Genomic DNA, 20070 nt, shown 5'->3' with positions numbered 1-20070 from the left:
GGCCTAGAATTTTAGCTCAATGGTAACGCTCTGCACGGGTTCGGGATGGCGACTCGATAGGAACTCACCCCTGATCTAAAAATGGGTCCTGATCTGTTACGTTATGGAAAGCCCGGTTTTGGCCAATGGGTCTTTTATACGCACAAATCAATATAAAAAATGAAAATGCAGCGGTGCAATTTTATTTGACGCAGCTCGACTATAGCCTGCAAAGGTTGACTTGCATTTGAAGGAATCTTTTTTACCATTCCTGATAAATTACCTTGATGAGCTGTGTGATTATATGAGCCAAAGAGGTGGCTTGGGCAAATGGAGCGCATCTATTATACACACTGAATAATGTACAGCCTGCCATTGAAAACAGAGTAGGATGCGCTAAGCAGAGGGAAAATTACATCTTGATTAGGCCTTGAAATACATAAGGAAAAAAAAGGAGCGCTTACGAATCAACCAGAAAGGCAGTGCTAAATCACAATAGGAATATTTAAACAAGAGTTGACAATTAAATAAAGCGGGAAAAAATGTGTGTGTGTATGTACACACAGTACACACAAATACTAATTTGAAACCCTGACAGAAGAAAAACAGCTTGTTCAAGGTTGCGGTTACATTCGACCACATAACTATTTGATGGTTTGGCCAACCATCACTTTGTCTGAGCAATGTATTATAAATGAGACCGACAATTATATTGCTTAAGATAAGAACAGGAAATAACCGGATGGGCAAGCAGACGGGGAGGTTGATTGGAGGCGGATGTTGTGAAGACAGTTACAGAAAATGACAGCCGGAGATAGACTGATGTTGAAGGAGTCTTGAACGGTGCAAAAACTGGCGGTACAAAATGGACCACTGTGATGATGTACCTTCCTTTCTTGTATCATATTTTCTTAAATTTGGATTTCGACATCTTTACGGGTACTCTTAAATGGTTAGGGGGTGGGGGGGGGGGTCGGTTCTACTGAGGCACCTGTTGCTCCAGAAAAAAATATTTTATATGCGGAAGACACCAAGTTTAATTCAAATCAAAATCTGCTTGGTTATTATTTTTTATTTTTTTTAGGTGATTTAGCATGAACGATCCCTACAGTATCGAGTCCGGGCTTCGGCTTTCCTGGGTGGAGTTTGCATGTTCTACCCGTGCCTGTGTGGGTTTTCTTCGGGCACTCCGGTTTCCTCCCAAATTCCAAAGACATGCGTGTCAGCTTCATTGAACGCTCCAAATCCTGCGATTGGCTGGCAACCAGTTCAGGGTGTAACCCCGCCTACTGCCCGAAGCCAGCTGGGATAGGCTCCAGCGACCCTTGTGAGGACAAGCGGTTAAGAAAATGGATGGCTGGATCCCTACAGTATGTTGTTTGTTAGGTGGCAGCACAATTGCCAAGTGTCCCAATACTTTTGCTGATAATATTTATTTCATTTCACCAATAACTGCTACCCAGCATTTAATATTTAATATTGAAATTGGGATTTTAAGCTAATGTGTAATTGAAGAGGCATCTTAGCATTCACTTGGCTGACAAAGCCTTGCCTGCTTTCAGAAGTTAGTTTTTATTTTTCCTAACAAGCAGCAACAACAACAACAAAAATCAAGTCAAGTCCTCACTGCAGCCTGCACTCAAGTTAAGTGTCCCCACTGCAGCTGCATCCAAACAACAAACGGAGGCTTGTGAGAATTGATCTTAGTTGCTTCTATTCTACCCCACATGTGAATGACTGTCAGTATGCACAATCTCGAGCAGCCTGAATAAAAGATGACGCTCATATCTTCGACATCATTGTCATCTGTCAGGCTGTTTGCTCTATACGCCAAACTTCCCGTTTATAAAACTGCTATATAACCAAGATTTTCAGCCAATTCAGATACAACCTTCAAAGTTGTTTCACACGCTGTAAATACAGCTTCTTTCCATGCTATGAATCAATAGTGCTCAAGGACACTTGTCTGTCTGATGCTGAAAAGATTGTCAACCAACCCACATGACGGTGAAATACTTGAAAGCAGGAAACGGGGATGCTGCATTAAAAAAAAAAAAAAAAAAAAACTTGCGGAATGAAACTTTAACTAAAAATCCTGGTCTTTTGGAATTCCCTGACTTGATTTTCTTGACTACACTGCATCTGCCGCGTTGATCTCAGTGCTTTAAGTCTACCGTCGAACATTTCGATGGAGAAAGCAACAGTGATGAGTACATATTCCCAATTGCATGTCTGGAGTTTGAATTCATTTTCGATCTGTCGGTGCGGCAACATGCTTCAAGTGATTTGCAGGCATGAAATATTTGTCAGGCTCAGTCGGCTTGCTTATTGCAAGAAGCAAGACGGGTAATTGCATTTCACCTGCAACAATAGGAATGGTTGAGATTTGTATTCTCTTCAGGTGTCATCTTGTTTATGTTTCAAAACGCAGCTGACCCGCGTTTAGCGAGTTGATGTTTCTTTCTCAGCCACGAAATGTTTTTAATCTACTTTGTAAGCAATCTGAATTGGTTTGCATTCTTACTTCCAGCCATTTTCACTGAAGCAACCCCCTTTGCTCGCAGCTGTTTTACTGGATTTTGACTGATTTTGCAAGGCCCATAGAATATTGTGTTCTATTGCTATAAAGACACAAAACCTACCAAGAGTCTCTTCTTTCATCAGAAAACAAATCATTTCTATCGGTTTCCTTTTTGCAGCAATTAATATAAGAATATAGCTAAATTTCTTCATTATTCTGTTTAAAACACTGGGGAAAAGCGCTTTTTGCAACATGGCCCTGGTTGATCTCTCATATTCTGCTGCCACCTGCTGGCCGTTTTTGTAATAACTACCATTGCTTCAAGCGTTCTCTTCAGTTCAGAGGGTGCATCAAAGCCTTCCGTATGCTCTAGTATAAAAACAAAATTGAGATCATGGCAATATATAAAACAGAACATATTTATGTTTTTGGGAGCAAATGAGTTAATTGAAAGCTTTACTTGTGAAAAGTTTTTCACATTTCAGTTTTGAAATTCAAAATTGAAGAGATCGTGCAAAGAAACCAAACAAACCGTCTTTTTTTTTTTTTAAAGCAACAAGAAATCAATTGTATTCATTCTTCCAACCAAAGGTAGAGAAGTGTTTCAACTGAAGAAGAAGAAACTTGACTGAAAATGTACAGTCGTGATCAGACCTGGGCTTCCTTTCAGGATCATCCCGGATGGTACATTAATAATAGATCATCTGCCGTCCAAGTTGCATACGTGATGGACTACCGGAGACAGGCTACCGTACTCAAGTGATTATCATCTGAAGCCCTTTACTGTTCTTGAACCGAACCGTGAATGGAAATATGACTTTCTTGGCAGAGAAGGATGATGACGGGAAGCTTTTTAAGGGCTTAAATAGTTTCCTGTTCTCCATCAGTGAACTAGAATCTTTAAAACGGTGGAACTTGTCCCGTTTGCTTTTGAGAAAGCTGAAGCAGAAAGTAACGACTGAATGACGTGAGCATTAGCATAAGTCTTTACACAGTAAATCCATTTTTAAGGGCTGCCAGGGAACATGAAGATTTTTGCAGTTGGATGCTCAAGTTCTTACTGTGTGGGGGGGGGGGAAGGAGACTCGTGCCGGACTGCAAAGTGCGTCAAAAGTCCCCAAAAAAAATTCTTAAAACTACAACAGTCTCCACAATTGACTCCATCGTTCTCAGTCTTTGTTTTTAATAACAAGCCAGGAATCCACTTTACATTGAACATGCAAGTGATGACATGGATAGGAAATAGTTGAAGTCGTACTTCAGCAACTTATTATCACACACAGTTCATTCCAGGTCAATCCCTGACTATTTTGTAATTTGGAAACGTGGCAGTTTGAGGTTTTTGTGCAACTTGAGTAACTGTGTTCCTCTGATTAAAATGTGATTGGAAATCGGCCCAAAAAGTTTCATTAACTTTACATGTGGGGCTTGGTTGGTAGTAATTGGCTTGAAAAATCACCGTGTAGCCTAGTCCAACATTTACACACGACAGATCTCTAGTGACGTGTTCAATAAACTACGGTACTAGTCGATGGGAGCTCGCAATCCTCAAGTCGCCTTGAAAACGGACAACTCTTCATCTTCCTTCAAAATCTTGAATAATGATACAGACGCTCCCCAACTTACGAACGAGTTACGTTCCGAGCGATCGTTCGTAACTTACTGGCTAGAAACGCTGCCAGCATGACAAACAGATGATCCTCCGTCCTCCTGAATCATATACTGCTTCAACAACACCGACGGCGCCCTCTGTCAATATTTTCTCACGGCCCTTTTTTCCTCTCTTTGCAGCACTTTCAATTGGACCGTGCCTTTCCTAAGCTGGCTGATCATCGTCGCTCTCGGAATGGCGACCGTCATTGTTTACTTCATCCCGCTAAGATATATTGTGCTAGCCTGGGGTAAGCTAGATCGCAAGTAGCGTCCATGTGCGAATAATGTGCATTCACCGCTAAAACTGTACCTTGAGATACGGGAAAAGTTTTTGTGACATGAGCCATTATTTGGCCAATTTTGTGCTTTTGTACTGTACCGTTGTAGTGAACTCACTAAACATTAAAAACAAAGAGTTTGTGTATTTCGAACAAACACATAACTGCTTTTAAGTCTGCTAGCGTAATGCTAACACATCATCACAAATGCCGGGTTAATAAATAGCATCAGTCTTTAAGCCAGCGCTTCTGACCTCAATAAATAAATCACCGTAGTACAGACGCTCCCCAACTTACGAACGAGTTACGTTCCGAGCGATCGTTCGTAAGGTGAATTTGTTCGTAAGTTGCTTCAGTGCTATATTTTGTATTATAATTTATGTATAAAGAGAATATGTGCAGTACTGTACTACGTATGTTAGAGAGAGAGAGCGAGAGAGACACACACAGTATGTACATGTACGTAATAAGATAAATAAAATGAAGTTTAACTTACTTTTGGAAGATGTACTCGATGCTTAAGGATTTGATGGAGGAGGAGGAGGAGGATTTTATATCATGAGAGGTTCTTCGTCGTCGCTGGAATGGGCTTCAAAAGTTACTTCCTCCTCCGTAACTTCAATGTAGGAAGACGTTGAGGGTCGCGGAGAAGAAGATGAGGGTTGATGAGTATCTTACTTGGAGGATTTACTAGAAACTGGCCGAAAGAAGCGATCTAACGACGATTGCACAGTTTTCTTCTTTTTTCATCATAAATGATGCGGTAGCACTGTATGGCATCATTCAATTGATTTGCAACCTTTGTGCAACGTTCAATATTTGGGTCTTGCTGCTCGAAGAGTGCGATGGCTTTATCTATGAGCGACAGGCGTTTCTTCTTCTTCCTCCTCCTCGACACGTTGCTGAGCCTCCAATGCTGGGTGAGCTCTCACGGCGCCAAGCGTCGGTATTAGCGGCGGAAAGAAGCACTACAGTACTCGGAAAAAGGTGCGCCTCAAATAAAAACCAAATATCAAAATTTATAGAAACATGGTCTACGTATATAGAATTTTTTAACCTAATTCCGGTTACTTAATTCTGTCTGTTAGCGAGAGCCACTACATCGTGATAACTTACATTGATGTTTCTGCATCTGGCAATTTATTATTATATTATATTGTTAGTATGGGATTTTTTTTTAATGGGCTTTAGGTGAACTGATGAATACACACACGCTCGCACGCACGCACACACACACACACACACACACGCACATACACATACTCACCCACATACAAAAAAAAGGGTATATATATATATATATATATATATATATATGTGTATATATATATGTATATGTATTTAAAAGAAAAAAAACAAACATTTATTAAATTTTTTTAATTGATTTGTTGGATTTTTTAAAAAAAAAAAAAAAAGGAGAGCAATGATGATGTCAAATCGAATGAACAATACTGAGCTCTCCTGTAAGAAAAAGAAAAAAAAAAAAAAAAAGGAAAAAGGTGCGCAATACAAAATCTTACTTACAGCATCTCTTTCCGAACATTTTTTGACATGCGCGCAGACATGTTCGTATGTACCGTTGTTCGTAACTCGAATGTTCGTGAGTAGGGGAGCGTCTGTATATTCTTAAAAAAACGGTCAGATTTTGAAAAAAAAGCTGAAAAAAAAATGGGCGAAGAAGTAAAGTTGGATTGGCGTCAGGACATGTGGACTGGCGCCAGACCTTCTGTCGTGTCATTACTTTGCAGGCAAACAACAAATCCTCCGCACACTGACTGATCGCAGCTGAACCGATTGAACTTTTCGGAATGGATAGCCACTTTCGTGCCAACTTGGTAGAGAATGCTAAGGAGTGAAAAGTTGCTGCGAGCGAGGGTTTGATTAGTGATCAATCGGAGACTAAAGCTCCTTAGTTTGAGACGTGCTGATGAGGAAGTGGAAGCGAACATCTGCTCATGGGCAGACGGCGGCGTCAAGATTCAGACATGCGTGGGTGCTCTGGCGAGGCTTTGAATTTACAAAGAAAAGAGAAATTGAAGTGAAAGAAAGAGCGAGATGTTATTTGGTCCTGCTGATGGATTATTAATGAATATTGAAAGGTGCTCTTTATGTATCTTAATAAATAATGCTGGCTCCCTTTTGTTGAGTCTGAGCCAGGAATCATTCATTCAACATCCGGTAAAATCTCTTTAAGGTGATTGGGGAAGAAGCTTTTTTGTGGGTGTTGTCTGCACTCAAAGGTGTCAATGGTCGCTGACACTTTAGAAAATAAGAGCACGTCGTTTTAAGCCTAGCCCCTATTTTCGTTTTTAAGAAGAGTGAGGAAGAAGAAAAAAAAAAGTTATCCTTTTGTCCATTTGCTTTCATGACAACAATGAACCTAGGAAATGTTTATAAATGAGTCTCAGAGTGGATTATTTGATTGTTTTTCAAAACCACACTGTTAAGATCTGCCTCCTTTTTCATTTTTTTTTTTTTTACAGATTCATTTTATTACTTGTATTTATAAACTCACACTTCAAATTGGTTAAACTTCACTGTTGTGATAACTCATTGACTGCAGGGCCTTTTCAGAGCAGAGTTCTTCCTATTAAAAGCTGTTTCATCGCATTTTGACTGATTTTTCAATATCCACAGAGTATTGCGTTTTATGATAGTGTAAGCGTCAGATCTATCAAAAGAAAAAGTACGACTTTCTACTTTCACCTGAAAATAAAGTTTGTGTTTACTTTGTTGCATCCATAATCAGCAGTAGAACATGAATTGGGTTCACCAAAAGCATCAGTTTCTGATCTAAATGTGAAGGAAGCAAGCTTTTTGTTAAGTGTTAAGCACATGAGCGACTTTGGCGCAAATATTGTTCGCTCTTGTAACATCTAAAAATATACTTTCCCCAGCTCTACTTTTTGTCAGTAGGGTGGGGGCTTTAGGACCCAGATGCGGGAAGGCAGAGCAAGGAGGCAGAGGTGCAGTCCAAAAAGAGGTTTTCATTTCTAATCAAAAAAAACTAACTTCAAAATACAAAATAAACTGAACTAACAAAACATGAAGCTAAACATGACAAAACAACTAAGGCGAGACTAACAACATGACATGGATCCTGATAAGGCAAAAGGGTCAGCGTGACGTGGCGAAAGACTTACGACAGTGGCAACAATGAACCGACACAGACAGGGGGGAGACAACCGACTAAATACACCAACACTAATGACATAACAAGACACACCTGGCTGAGGGCACTGATTGGATGACACATGAGGGTAATGGGGAAAGGTGGACACAATCAGGGATCAGGGTTGACACAGACACCACACAAGGAAGGGCAAGTGACCTGAAACGAGAGGAGTCAGACTTTTCACAATAAAACAGGAAATGACACGACAAGGGGAACACACAAGGAAAACAGAGGCTAAACATGACAGGGACTAAACAAGACTCAAAATAAACATGACACTTTTTTACCAACTACGTATTTTTTGGAGTCTTCAACGGGCCGATGTATCAATGTTTTTTCCCCAGCTCTACTTTTTTACCAACTACCGCAATACATACTCCATCTTAATGAACGTGACACTATTCAATCTCTAATCTTTATCTTTTACTTATTCTTCTACTGTGCTAACCTCAAATCCAAAAGGGATACATGTCACAATCTGATCTGACAAGATGTGTTAGTCAAAAATATACTTGACAAATTTATACTGAACGTCGATGGCATTAATCGGTTGTATTCCAGTTGAGGAGTATAAACTTCTACAGCAGTGAGTGTTTTACTATTGAAACACTTGAATAATACTTAGAATGTTATACAATTCACCTGGTAAGCAGAGGTGTCAAATCCAGGTCCAGAAAGTAAAAACCCTGCCACAGTTTGGCTTTAGCCCCTGATGCTAGCTAGCTAGCTGCCAAACAGGTAAACGAGCACCATGGGAGTTAGCTAGGGAGCTAGTTAGCTAGCATCAGGGGCTAAAGCCAAACTGTGGCAGGGTTTTTACTTTCTGGACCTGGATTTGACACCTCTGCTAGTAAGTATTTGGTATTGATTAGTATGTTATATGTTGCAGACTATTGCTGAATAACACGAAGCCTAATGAAACTGTCCCAAACCTTCTTGACAATATTCAAAAGACGATTTCATCCAGAGTGGTGTTATAAACCCCACCCCTTTTGTTTGTTTTTTTGCAGGTGTTGTCTCTATGTGAAACTTTTTAAAAAGAAAAATAGTAGTTTTTTTATTGATTTTATTTTTTAAACAAGGTCATTGTCAATGTAAATGTCACCCTCTCAGATGCCCTCAACTGATATCCCTTTGGCAAACAGTTTTCTGGTTGAGTGCTTATCCATATTCCGGCGAGGTGAGTGATGTGATTTCACCGTTGATTACCTCCGCTTATCGGCGTGATTGGTTTAGAGCTAGATAAACACAGCGAAACTGGCGAATAGGACGATAAAGCCATGCCGATCCAAAGGTCAACAATGCGTGGATTATGACGGCTAGAATCAGAAACGAAAAAAGGCTGATTTTAATTATAGCGGTAATCTGTTGTTCTAACGCAAGGTCAGTACGGGGCAGTCACGGAAGCTTCCCTAAAGTTCCCATAATATTTTCAGACCGTGTAATTTTGCAGGATTAACATGATACCAAGCGCCTGCCTTTAATCTCTCAGTAACTTGAACCAACAATTGATCCGCATTCCTAAATGGATGTTTTTTCTTCCCCCCCCCCAGCTTTCAAAGCTGAGCCCCTATCAGATCCATTAACTCACAGGGGCACTTCATCAGAACAACTCAGTGTCAGAGTGACAGTTCTAGGCCTGTCCCGAAAGGCCCTTTTCCCCTCTAAGTGCACCTTGGCCTGTGACAGGGGAAGCTGTCCTGGCCCATGATACATCGAGTATCTGATTGCATATGAGAAGCAATCCAAACAGCATGTCATGGAAAGATATTTACACCTGTGTTTGAACATTATTCACACAAAACGATGTCCTTGGTGGATAGCTGGCTGTCTCCAGTCGTGTCCAAGTCACTCCAGTCGTCCTAGAGAAAATAACAGGAAGTGTGACTGTTTTTGTACTTTTGTTTAGATGTGGGGATGTGTAAACTGCACCCTAAAAACGGATTGGTAAAAAATATAAATATATATTTTTTAAAATTTACATTTGACCAATCTAACTGGTAGTTATGTGTCGACAGATCCTTTGGTTAAAACAACCACTCTAGAATGGTAGGTGCTTTCAACCGATATATATTGGTGATTGGGCCAACCGATACAAACGGGTCATTCTGACCAAGGTATTGGTTAATCTGTGTTAGAGAATGACATTTTTACTGGGATCCCGTGGGTTACGGGATTCCCGAAAAAAAAAAAAAAAGTACCGCTGTTGGTCACACCCACCTAAATGGGGTGAAATTCACTCTCCGCATTTGACCCATCCCCTGAGGGAGCGGTGAGCAGCAGCGAAGACCGTGCTCGGTAATCATTTGGTGATCTAAACCCCCCCCATTCCAACCAATAATGCTGAGTGTCAAGCAGGGAGGAAAATGGGTCTCATTTTTATAGTATTTGGTATGAGCCGGCCAGGGGTAGACACTCTACCACTAGGCCACTAAGATGGTCTATCTAGACAAAATTTCCATTTTTAAACATTCAATTATTTATATAATCACAAATACATTTAGAATAAAATTAATTGATACAATAAATATATTTCCAAGTGTTACTTTCAATTGTAAGTTATCAATTTCATTGTTTTTTTTGGCCAAGCAATAAAATTGGTATGCCCGTAAACACACGGAATGGTGAATGTCTGAACAATCTATTAGTGAATCAAGCCAATATGAGCTACTACTGGTTTGGTATTTTTTTTAACCAATCCATTTTTAGTGTGTGACCTGGTCACTATTGTTGCTCTTCGATGAAATCTCAATTTTAACAAAATCTGATTCTCAGCGTTGATCAACCGTAAATTCCTCTGTAGCCCGTAGTGAGTTAGAAGTATGTTGATGGTGAGCATATGGAAATTTAAACATGAATCAAAAAGAAAATGATTACTGGACGTCTGCCAAATTGACCATTTAATACATTTAAATGTATTCACGCGTGTCCGCTGGCTAGAAATACGAAGTCGATTTGTCGCATTTTCACATGGTGGTTGGGAGTGCAGTATTTTTACCATCTGTGTACTGTCAAGTATCCAAACGTAGCAGGTTTAAAAGTATCACCTTTGCATTTACATTCCTCATTTGGTTTTCCCGTGCCTGGCTCAATTTACAAGCAGCTTTTCGGACTAGCACCAACCTATCATCCACTCTTGTCATTCGTTGCCATCATCGTTTTGAGGTGTTGCAAGAGTTTTACAACTACTGTCATTTACTCAGCAAGATGCAGTGATTTTAATTATTTTCCTTTATTATCTACATCTATTATCACTTGCTTAAAGCGCCACTCGTTAGCCTGTCTGTGGTGTTGTGTATTTTTTTCCTATTTTGCAGTTTTTCACTCAGTATCTGCCAAACTGCTCCTTTTAGTGCGATGAGTTGACTTGAGTTGACTGCCACCGTACGGCGTACCAAATGAAAAACTTTGTCAATTGTGTCACTCGTATGTCAAGACACCAAATAGTTTCAACACTGATGCAAAGCCACGGAAAAGTAGACAACTTGTTTTAGCTTTACAGAGAGCATTAGCTCATGCTAAGGGGCCGCATACTCATGCTCAAAATGTTGTGGGACCCATTAAGCGTGCAATAAATACTATGTGGCTTGTGGGGGGAAAGGGCTTTTGCATATTTGTGGCCAGGGGAAGCATTCATGAGTCAATCAGCTGATTTAGCAACATCCCCCCCCTTAGCACCCAATGCGGCACATGCTACTTTTATTTTATGTCAGGCGTCTTAATATTTTGATTAGCTCTTGAGTCACGTGAAAGGGAGAAACAAATGGAAACTCTCATTTTTTGAGAATGACCAGATGCGCATACAGCGGTACTAACTCGTTAGATTGTGAAAGTGTACCTAATAAAGTTGTGTACATGTTTTGAGACATGTCACAATTTATACTCTTGAGTTTTCATTGGTATTAGCGATTTTGATATCACTTTTTTTTTTCAGAAACCAGTACAAAGGCATCTTATATAGTGTCTAACTGGTGATTAGTTGATTGAAAACAGGTGCTGTGTGGCATGGTGTGTTCAGGTACCGGTGGCAGTGTGGGAAAAACCACTACTGAGGCAAAAAAAAGTGTTCTTAACCCTGGTCACAAAAGCATTTTTCCTTAAAACTGCAAGAAATTAAAGGAAGTTTTCTAGTCTTATCATTTCTAGTTCCTGATAGGAAAACAGCCACAAGGGTACCGATTCCCAGAAATAAGGCCGGTATTGTATTGGCCCTTGTCCGTCTCTAGTTGTTATAGTTTACGAAAAATGACTAAATAACTAAAGCTAAAATTGAAAAAAAAAAACATTCATGAACAGAACAGAAAAAAGAAAAAGGAAACAAAATACTAAAAATGATATTTTACGTTTCTAAAACTAATATGTCCTTTGTTTTTGTCGTCGTCAAATAATTATGGCCGCACATAAAAAAATAAGGTCAAACAGTCATTTGAGAATTGTAGTCTACGTTATTATATAATACTTAAAAGGGTCACAAACCCTTTCCTCAAATCTTGCACTCAACAAATACACCATAAATACAGTACAGGTATATATGTAAAAACGAATACTAAAACTAAGGCAATTCTATAAATAACCCAAAATAAATATTAATTGTAAAAACCCTATTCTAACCCTGATTAGTCTGTCTGCGAGTCAACCAAACGTCTTCCCTGAGAGATGCGGCAACTCCCACCTCACACTCGTCCGTCCCCCTGCAGTGTTCCCTCCATGCAGCAAACGACGGGAGGGAGCGCACATGACTCATCCTGTGCTGACGTTTCCCTCCTCGCTCTTCCGTCTGCCTGTACCAGCTTCGCGCCAGCTTGCCCCGCCCCGGACCCCTGACTGGCCGACTCGAGAGTAACGGCGGCAACATCGCCCTCGGGGTCACAACGAGGCCTTGATGAGCAAAGACACGCTTTCCTTCTCGTTCCTAGACGGATTCCACATTGCTGTGTGTGCGTGTCTGTGTGCTCCAAGCCAAGCTGATTGCTGCTCTTGGCTAATTCATGCAGGCTGCCTCTTTGGCACTAAATGGTACTAAGCATTCCCACGAATGCTGACAAATGCAGCCTGTTGTGTCTGGTCACAATTGATGCATTGAGAAATGAAACAGTCTGTCTGATTTCAATCGAATCTAGAAGCCGGATTCATTTACATTGACGTTTGTTTAGGCGTTGTGGTCGATGGGGGGTCTAATTCCTGGAGGAAATGAAAGGATATGCATTCATAAGTAGTATAAACATCCTTATGATTTGGTCAAGATAATATTTGTTTTACTCCAGTTTGCATTTTCGTCATTTATGGATTAATAGACCCATCCAATTTCAATACTGCTTGTCCTCATTAGGGTGGCGGGTGATTGCTTGCCAGCCAATTGCAGGCCACATATAGAAAAACAGCTCTCACATTCAGACCCATAAGTTGAACCTTTTGACCTTTTCGCACATTTCCGGCTTCAAACATCGATATAAAATTTTATATGTATTTATTTATTTTGGGAGGTGACAAATCAACATTAAGTAGGACACAATGGTGACGTGGAACAAAATGTATGTGATTAAAAAAAATATATATTTATATATACAAATAATAAATAATAATAACTGTATCAATGACTATAAGATGCAGCCATATTTCTATTAGTTCCCAAAAAATTATGTATGGAAAAAATATTTTATTGTCCATTTAGAACCGATATAAAATTACAGAGTAATTGTGAGCTAACTGTTAAAGTAATGCGATTAAGTGTGATTTAAAAAAAAAAAAAAAATTAATCACCTGACACCCTTAACCTTTATACCTCCTCTGGCTGCATGCGTAAATGGCTTGGCTTGTCACATTTGCCCCATGACCTCGCAAATCCATCCGGTTTCGTCCAAAGAGGGACAGCCCCGTGTTCCCGGGTACCGTGTATAAATAAATGCAGCAGTAGATTACAACCGTGTTTTAGCTGAAAAGTCCTACTCATACGATACGACATTAGGGATTTCCACAATAAGATCTTTAAATCCCAAACCTGAAAGCTAATTTATAAAAAAAAAAAGATTAAAAATGTCATGAATGTTCAGTGATAATCCCCACCATTCAAAGCACAGGAGGACTAAAGTAAACTATTGGACTGATAGCTTCGATGTGTGGGATTTGTGTTTTTGTGATTACAACACAGGACACAGCATGAGGGCCCGATGTTCAGATGGTCTCTTTGTGAAACTATTGACATGCCTTGTGGCATAATAGGAGATTTTCATACATTTTCCATTCATCGAACCATTTTCTACAGTACTTGTCCTTATAAGGCTATGTTCACAATGGAGCGGATGATGCCCAATTCTGATTTTTTTCATTAAATGCTAGAGTGTCCCACAATTTTTCATCAGTGCTAATTGGGGGTCACATAAGGACCACATACTTCCTAATCAGATTATGACAAAAATGCGATTTTCAATATGGACAAAATACATGCTCTTAATATATTTTGTTTTTAATAATACATTTCTTTAAATTTTACGGGGCTTATAATTATTATTGTATTCATTTTTTTAAATTTTAATAAATATATTTTTTTAAAATGGGGGGCAAAATTTATCAAGAGGCCACTCAGAGTGCTGCTCATCCCTGGTTTGAAAAGATTATTAACAATTAACTCATTTGCTCCTAAAAAACATATAAATATGTTCTATTATGTGTCCCAAAGACGTATTTATATGTTTTTTCTTTTTCTTTTTATGCTAGAGCATACAGAAGGCTTTGATGCAGCCTCTGAACTGCAGAGAACGGGCGAATCAATGGTAGTAATTACAAAAACGGCCAGCAGGTGGCAGCAGAGCATAAGAGATCAACCAAGGCCATGTTGCAAACAAGCTCATTTACCCACAGTTCTAAACAGATTTGTGAATAATGATGAAACTTAGCTATATTCTAATGCTAATTGCTGCAGAACGGAAACAGATAGAGATATACCTTTTTTTTCCTGATGAATGAAGAGACTCTAATCTTTCTTTTGTTTTTTTATAGCAATTTAACACAATATTCTGTGGACTTTGCAAAATCAGTCTAAATCCATTAAAACATCCGGGATGGAAGGGGGTTGCTTCAGTGAAAATGGCTGGGAGTGAATGAGTTGAAAATGTGGACGTTAGCAAAGAAAAAACAAGATTTCAGCCGCTCAATAGGGGGATGACTGACTGTACGCTACATTCAATGCGCACGGGTCACAAAGGTGACACTGCGACAGCGCATATAATGTCACGCCCACATTGATTTTCACTGAGAAGGCGCATGAAAGGGAAGCCATTACATGTCAGTGGACTGTAATGTCAGGTTAGGTAATTGGCTTTTGAGTGGAGAAGATTGACGGTCTAATTGTTTAATGGTCAGTCAATGAGGCCGCTAACATGCTAGTGTCTCATCGGAACAATTTAGTCTATTACGGCTTGACGCAAGTGCCGAAGATTATCACGCCGGAGCTGTCACATAAAGCATCGACCGTGACGTCGCAAAGAGCCCTCACGCTTGCGTCGCGCTCCTCCACTAATTCCCTCCATTAGGAGCCCCTGGCACATCACCGCTCTTTGTACACAAATCCCCTTTAATTATGGGATTTATACCGCGCCGGAGCGCACACATGAATAAATAAGTATAGAGCAGTGGAGGCAAACACAGTTAGTTAATGCTTCCGCGCAACTCTGCAAGGTCACCGAAGAGAAGGTGCACAGTTTATGCATCCCAAGCATTGCCAACATATTCTGTGTGTATTTTTTGCTCAAAGGTTGCTTGTATGGAGAGATTTTGTTGCAAGCCTGATGATTAGTGATGGGCAAGAACTGAATCTTTAGAATCAGTTCATTAAAAAGGAACCGTTCAACCCGGTGGGTAGTAGGTGATGTCTGGTCGGTGCTGGATTTCACTTTCCTTTCTTTTCTTTGATCCTTCCTCGGGTCTCCTGACAACCTCACGACTCTAGCTGGATTCTGAAGTATTCGCTTTAGGTGAACGGTATGGGATTTTTAATAGGTTTTAGGTCAATTAATGTGTACACACTCACATGCACGCACACATGCACATACTCACGCACATACAAAATAGTAAATAAATAAAAAAGGGAGAGAGCAATGATGATGATATGTCGAATCGGTAAAATTACAGAATGAACAATACTGAGCTCTCTCTCTCTCTCGCCAAAAAAAAAAAAAAGGACCGTTGAAAAGATATGTTCATTGATTCGGTCGTCTACGCACCCCACCCGGCACGGACGTTAAAAATAAAATAATAAAAAATCAAACACGCAGTTAATGTTATGTTGCTATATTTGTTGTCATGAGTGTGTTTCTATCAAAAACAAAAGTACGTTCACTCGCTGATACCGTAAATGGCAACAAGTTCACCCACTGACTCGTTCACTCGCTGATCCGCGTTGGCTAACGCCAATAGCGTGGGAGAACATTCGCCCGTGTCTGGCGCTGGCTGCTGATTGGTCGTTCGCGAAGATTGACGACAAGAGCGTAGCTGAGCTCAAATGAACTGAGAAAAGAACGGATCACTTCAGGAAGTGATCCGTTCACTCACGTTCACTGAAAAGATTCATTCTGAGAATTTTAAATATACGTTGTTTGCTGCTCCCAAGGAGTGTTCCCGGAAGTTCAGTGCAAGGGATTTGCATCATCAAATGACGCCCGTTCGGAATAATCAGACATTCAAGGACGTCGGATGGCGACTACTGGAGCTCCTGTGTGTCACGTTGCTTCCCTCCCTGAGACGTCGAAAAGGGTTTGTCAGGCAGAGAATAGGGAAAGCCTTTTTGTGTCCATGAATACCCGAGCAATCAAGGCATCAATTATTGAAGCCGCATGCAGAGAGAAGATGTAGCAAAGAGTCCAGCGGCGCTTTGTCCCAGGACTCATAATGTTGCTCAGGCAGCCGCAGAACAGGCCGGATGCGATGCGGATATTACAGGAAGTCTGTGCAATTCATCCCTAACATGTTATAACGTTGATCAATTAAGATTTGTAGAGGAAATTAAGGACTACTCTGTATTTTTTTAATTGCCATACAGTGCATCTCAATATATCATGGAAAGAAGAATATCAGAATATCATGGAGAACTTACTCAATTAAACAAATGTAACCTCAGCTTAACTCTTTCACTGCCAGACGTTTCCAGAAACGGGTTGTCCCCACTGCCAGCCGATTTAAGCATTTTGATGATGATGATCATCGTCGTCATCAATGTACTATTTTAGCGTTGGTCGATGCCTTTCGTCTTGTAAGTGTAGAGCTGCTTGCAAACGCTCGCCATTGCCCGTTCCCTCCTCCATCTAGCTCCATCTAACGTCTTCTACTGCCGCGTCAATGCTTCTCAACCACAGAGTCACCACCCTCATCTTCATCATCGATGATGATCATCATCGTCAACAATGTGCTTTTTCAGCGATGCTTTTGGTCTTTGAAAAAAACGTCTCGGGCGTGAGCTCCTCGCGACCGGCCGCCATTTTTCCTTTGTCTTCCATTCTCATCTCCTGCTCGACGCGCTAGCTCCGCCTCTACTGACGCCCACCCGATCTTGTCAAAAGAGAGTCATCGCTGCCCTCTAGGGGCCAAAAATAGTCATTAGGCACAACAGACAGGCTGGAAACTTTCACCAGACATGCGGAAGGGTTTCCTCTACCCGTTTCAAAAAAAAAAAAAAAAAATCATTGGATGACGTCTTTTGACGTCATTGGCAGTGCTCCGTAGGTTTTTACTTGACGTCTTTAAACGTCAGTGGCAGTGAAAGAGTTAAAAAGGAGATTTTTATTTTTTTTCGCAGGGTGTGGGGCATTTCTCATGTAACGATAATAGTTTGCATGGCTTAAAGACCCAACCCCAACCTTTGAGATGACACGATCACATTTATTTTTATAAATCTATATATTTTTTTGTATTCATTTTTTTTTTCCATATATATTATTCTTTTGTAATTTCTTTTGTAATCATTTTTATTTTCACTTTCATTCATTTATTTATTTTATTTTGACCGTTTTGGTCCCTGCATTTCAATTCACTTCCATGACCAGGGAAAGATGATTTGAGATACAAATTGATGTCGTATTTCACCCGTATTAGATAAGAAACAATGATTTTTCATAAAGAAATGAGGTAGGAAATTGCCTTTTGGTTTTCAACCCATCTGTTTATTAAATCTATATAGTATACGAGTTTCACTTATTTAACTACACTAGATTGTTTTTATTTTACAATATTCGAATTTGGGATGTAGCGATATAGTACTTCCTGCCTTTGTTGTACTAATGACCTATGATGACCTTTAATGTTTAAACAGTAAGTAGTAGGACTGATACAGATGGGAGAATTACTCACACAAAAATAAGAAACTTAAAAGAGGGCCATGGTGCATGTACCAGAATTTATTTTCTCCATTCCATGTCACTGTAGAATCAATGGAATCTCCCAGAATCGTAATGGTGCCCTTTAGTTCCTCCTCCCCTATGAACCATTAACACAAGAAAAAAAAGTCATCACTACGATTGTTGTTGTTTGTCTTGGTCTGTCAACCTTCTGACTGACATTCAAATTATTATTACATGGCACTGCATATAATGCCTTTAGCCTTCTTTAGAAACCTAATTATCATTTTGAGGTGACATCATTCTGAACTCAACTCATTTATTAATGAGCTCGAAGAAACACCTGCCATGTGAATGGACTCGGTTCATTAAGAATTGTAATCTCATTTGGATGTCTGGGATTAGTTTAAATTTGGCCGTTTGCTTATTAATGTACTACCTAGTTGACTATAATTATCTTCATCAATCGCAACATTCATTACAATCGTTTTTCCTTCTTACTTTAGTGGTTTCTCACTTGTGAGAAATCATTGCTGGATTCCTTTTTTTTTTTTTTTCCATTGCTGGATTCCTAATCAAGAACTCTACTGATTAAACACAAGGTAAACTGTGATAGCTGGGGCTAAAGATCAAAATAATACATCCCATATCCTAGGATCACGATTCCAGTGACATAACTGCAGAGCTTTCCTGCTTCCTCTTTACTTTTCTCACAGCTGTCACATTGATTAATACATTTAAAAATCAAACATTTCCTTTGGCTTTGGATGTTTTCCTAAATCGCCGTTTTCAAGCTCTCACGGCCATTGAATTGCTTTTACTCTCTGATATTCATCATCCGTTTTATAGCTGTGCAGCACAGCGCAGTGGAATGTCGAGAAAGAAAGTCGAAAATAAAATAAATTCCCAGACCAAACACCGGGAACCGAGCGCATAATCTCAGTTGGAAAAAAAACGATTTTTTTGGGCCGACGAGACGCAAGTGTAGCTTTGTGCAAATAACGAATAATAGCGAAGAAAACCTTTGAAGCAATCCATAAAAAAGCAACCTAAAATTGTCTCTTTTATGATATACCGTCATTATAGCGGTAGGCATTGTGAACGCAGGGAGGCTGTCTTGATTCCAACCTAAAAACGCTGTGATGTATCTTTTATGTCTCCACATCCAACGCACTGTGCAACCTTGGAACCCGAGGCGCCATTAGGTGAGCATTGAGGGTGACCTCTCAGCGTGATGCCCACAACGGCTTCTGTACTCCATTTGCCTCCGCCAGCTACACTGTTCTGTTCATGCTCCGTGCCAATTATTTATTGAAACGCCCACTTTTTCCTATGGAGGACCAAAACTGCCAAAACTAAAAAAGAATAAATGACTAAATAAAGACATAAATGAATGAATAAAAGTGAGAAAAAAAACGTATATAAAAATATGTAAAAATGAAAAATAGGCCTATCTTAAATAAATAAATACAATAAAAAAAAAATTAAAAAAAATAAAATATATATATATATATAAAAATATGTAAAAATGAAAAATAGGCCTATCTTAAATAAATAAATACAATAACAAAAAAAATAAATAAATAAAAAAAAAAATATATATATATATATATATATAAATATTATTCAATATCAATCAATCAATAAAAATGCTCTGCTCTCACATTCATTTATTTCATGCTGCAGACGGGTTGAAATGTTATTCAAATGAGGGGGCGGTCCTAAGCGTGTCTTGGGTTGGACTCCACCGTTGCAAAAGTGAGAGCAGAGTGTTTTTATTTATTGATTGATTATGATTATTAATTCGATTTATGTATTCATGCAGTTCAACAACAATATATTTTTTTGTTTACTTTAAGAGTATGTAAAATATCCAAGTACATACAAATTTAAAGCTTGATATCACACAGCATGATGCAACAAATCTGAGCAAAAACATAATTAAGCCCTGCTGGTTAAAAACTGAAATTAGCATAACAAGCTCACTCATTGTTGTGGGAGGAAGCTGATAGAGTTACAACTGAATTGAACTTTTGTGTCATTACATGGAATAAAGTGAGTATCTGAATAGGGACCTTGCGAGTTAACGTATTCCACTTTGTCATATTAGTCTTTCAACGCTTTTCATAAAAATTAATT

At 39.4% G+C, this 20070-nt stretch overlaps 1 long non-coding RNA gene across 3 annotated transcripts in view; it reads left to right on the top strand.

The window, feature by feature from the left end:
- LOC144048929 (uncharacterized) overlaps positions 1 to 20070 on the top strand; it is a 155657-nt gene that overhangs the window by 84602 nt on the left and 50985 nt on the right. The gene's annotated exons all lie outside the window — the stretch shown is intronic.

This window comes from Vanacampus margaritifer, chromosome 3, assembly GCF_051991255.1.
Source record: "Vanacampus margaritifer isolate UIUO_Vmar chromosome 3, RoL_Vmar_1.0, whole genome shotgun sequence".
Lineage (NCBI taxonomy): Eukaryota > Metazoa > Chordata > Actinopteri > Syngnathiformes > Syngnathidae > Vanacampus > Vanacampus margaritifer.
This window is presented reverse-complemented; position numbering and strand designations above follow the sequence as displayed.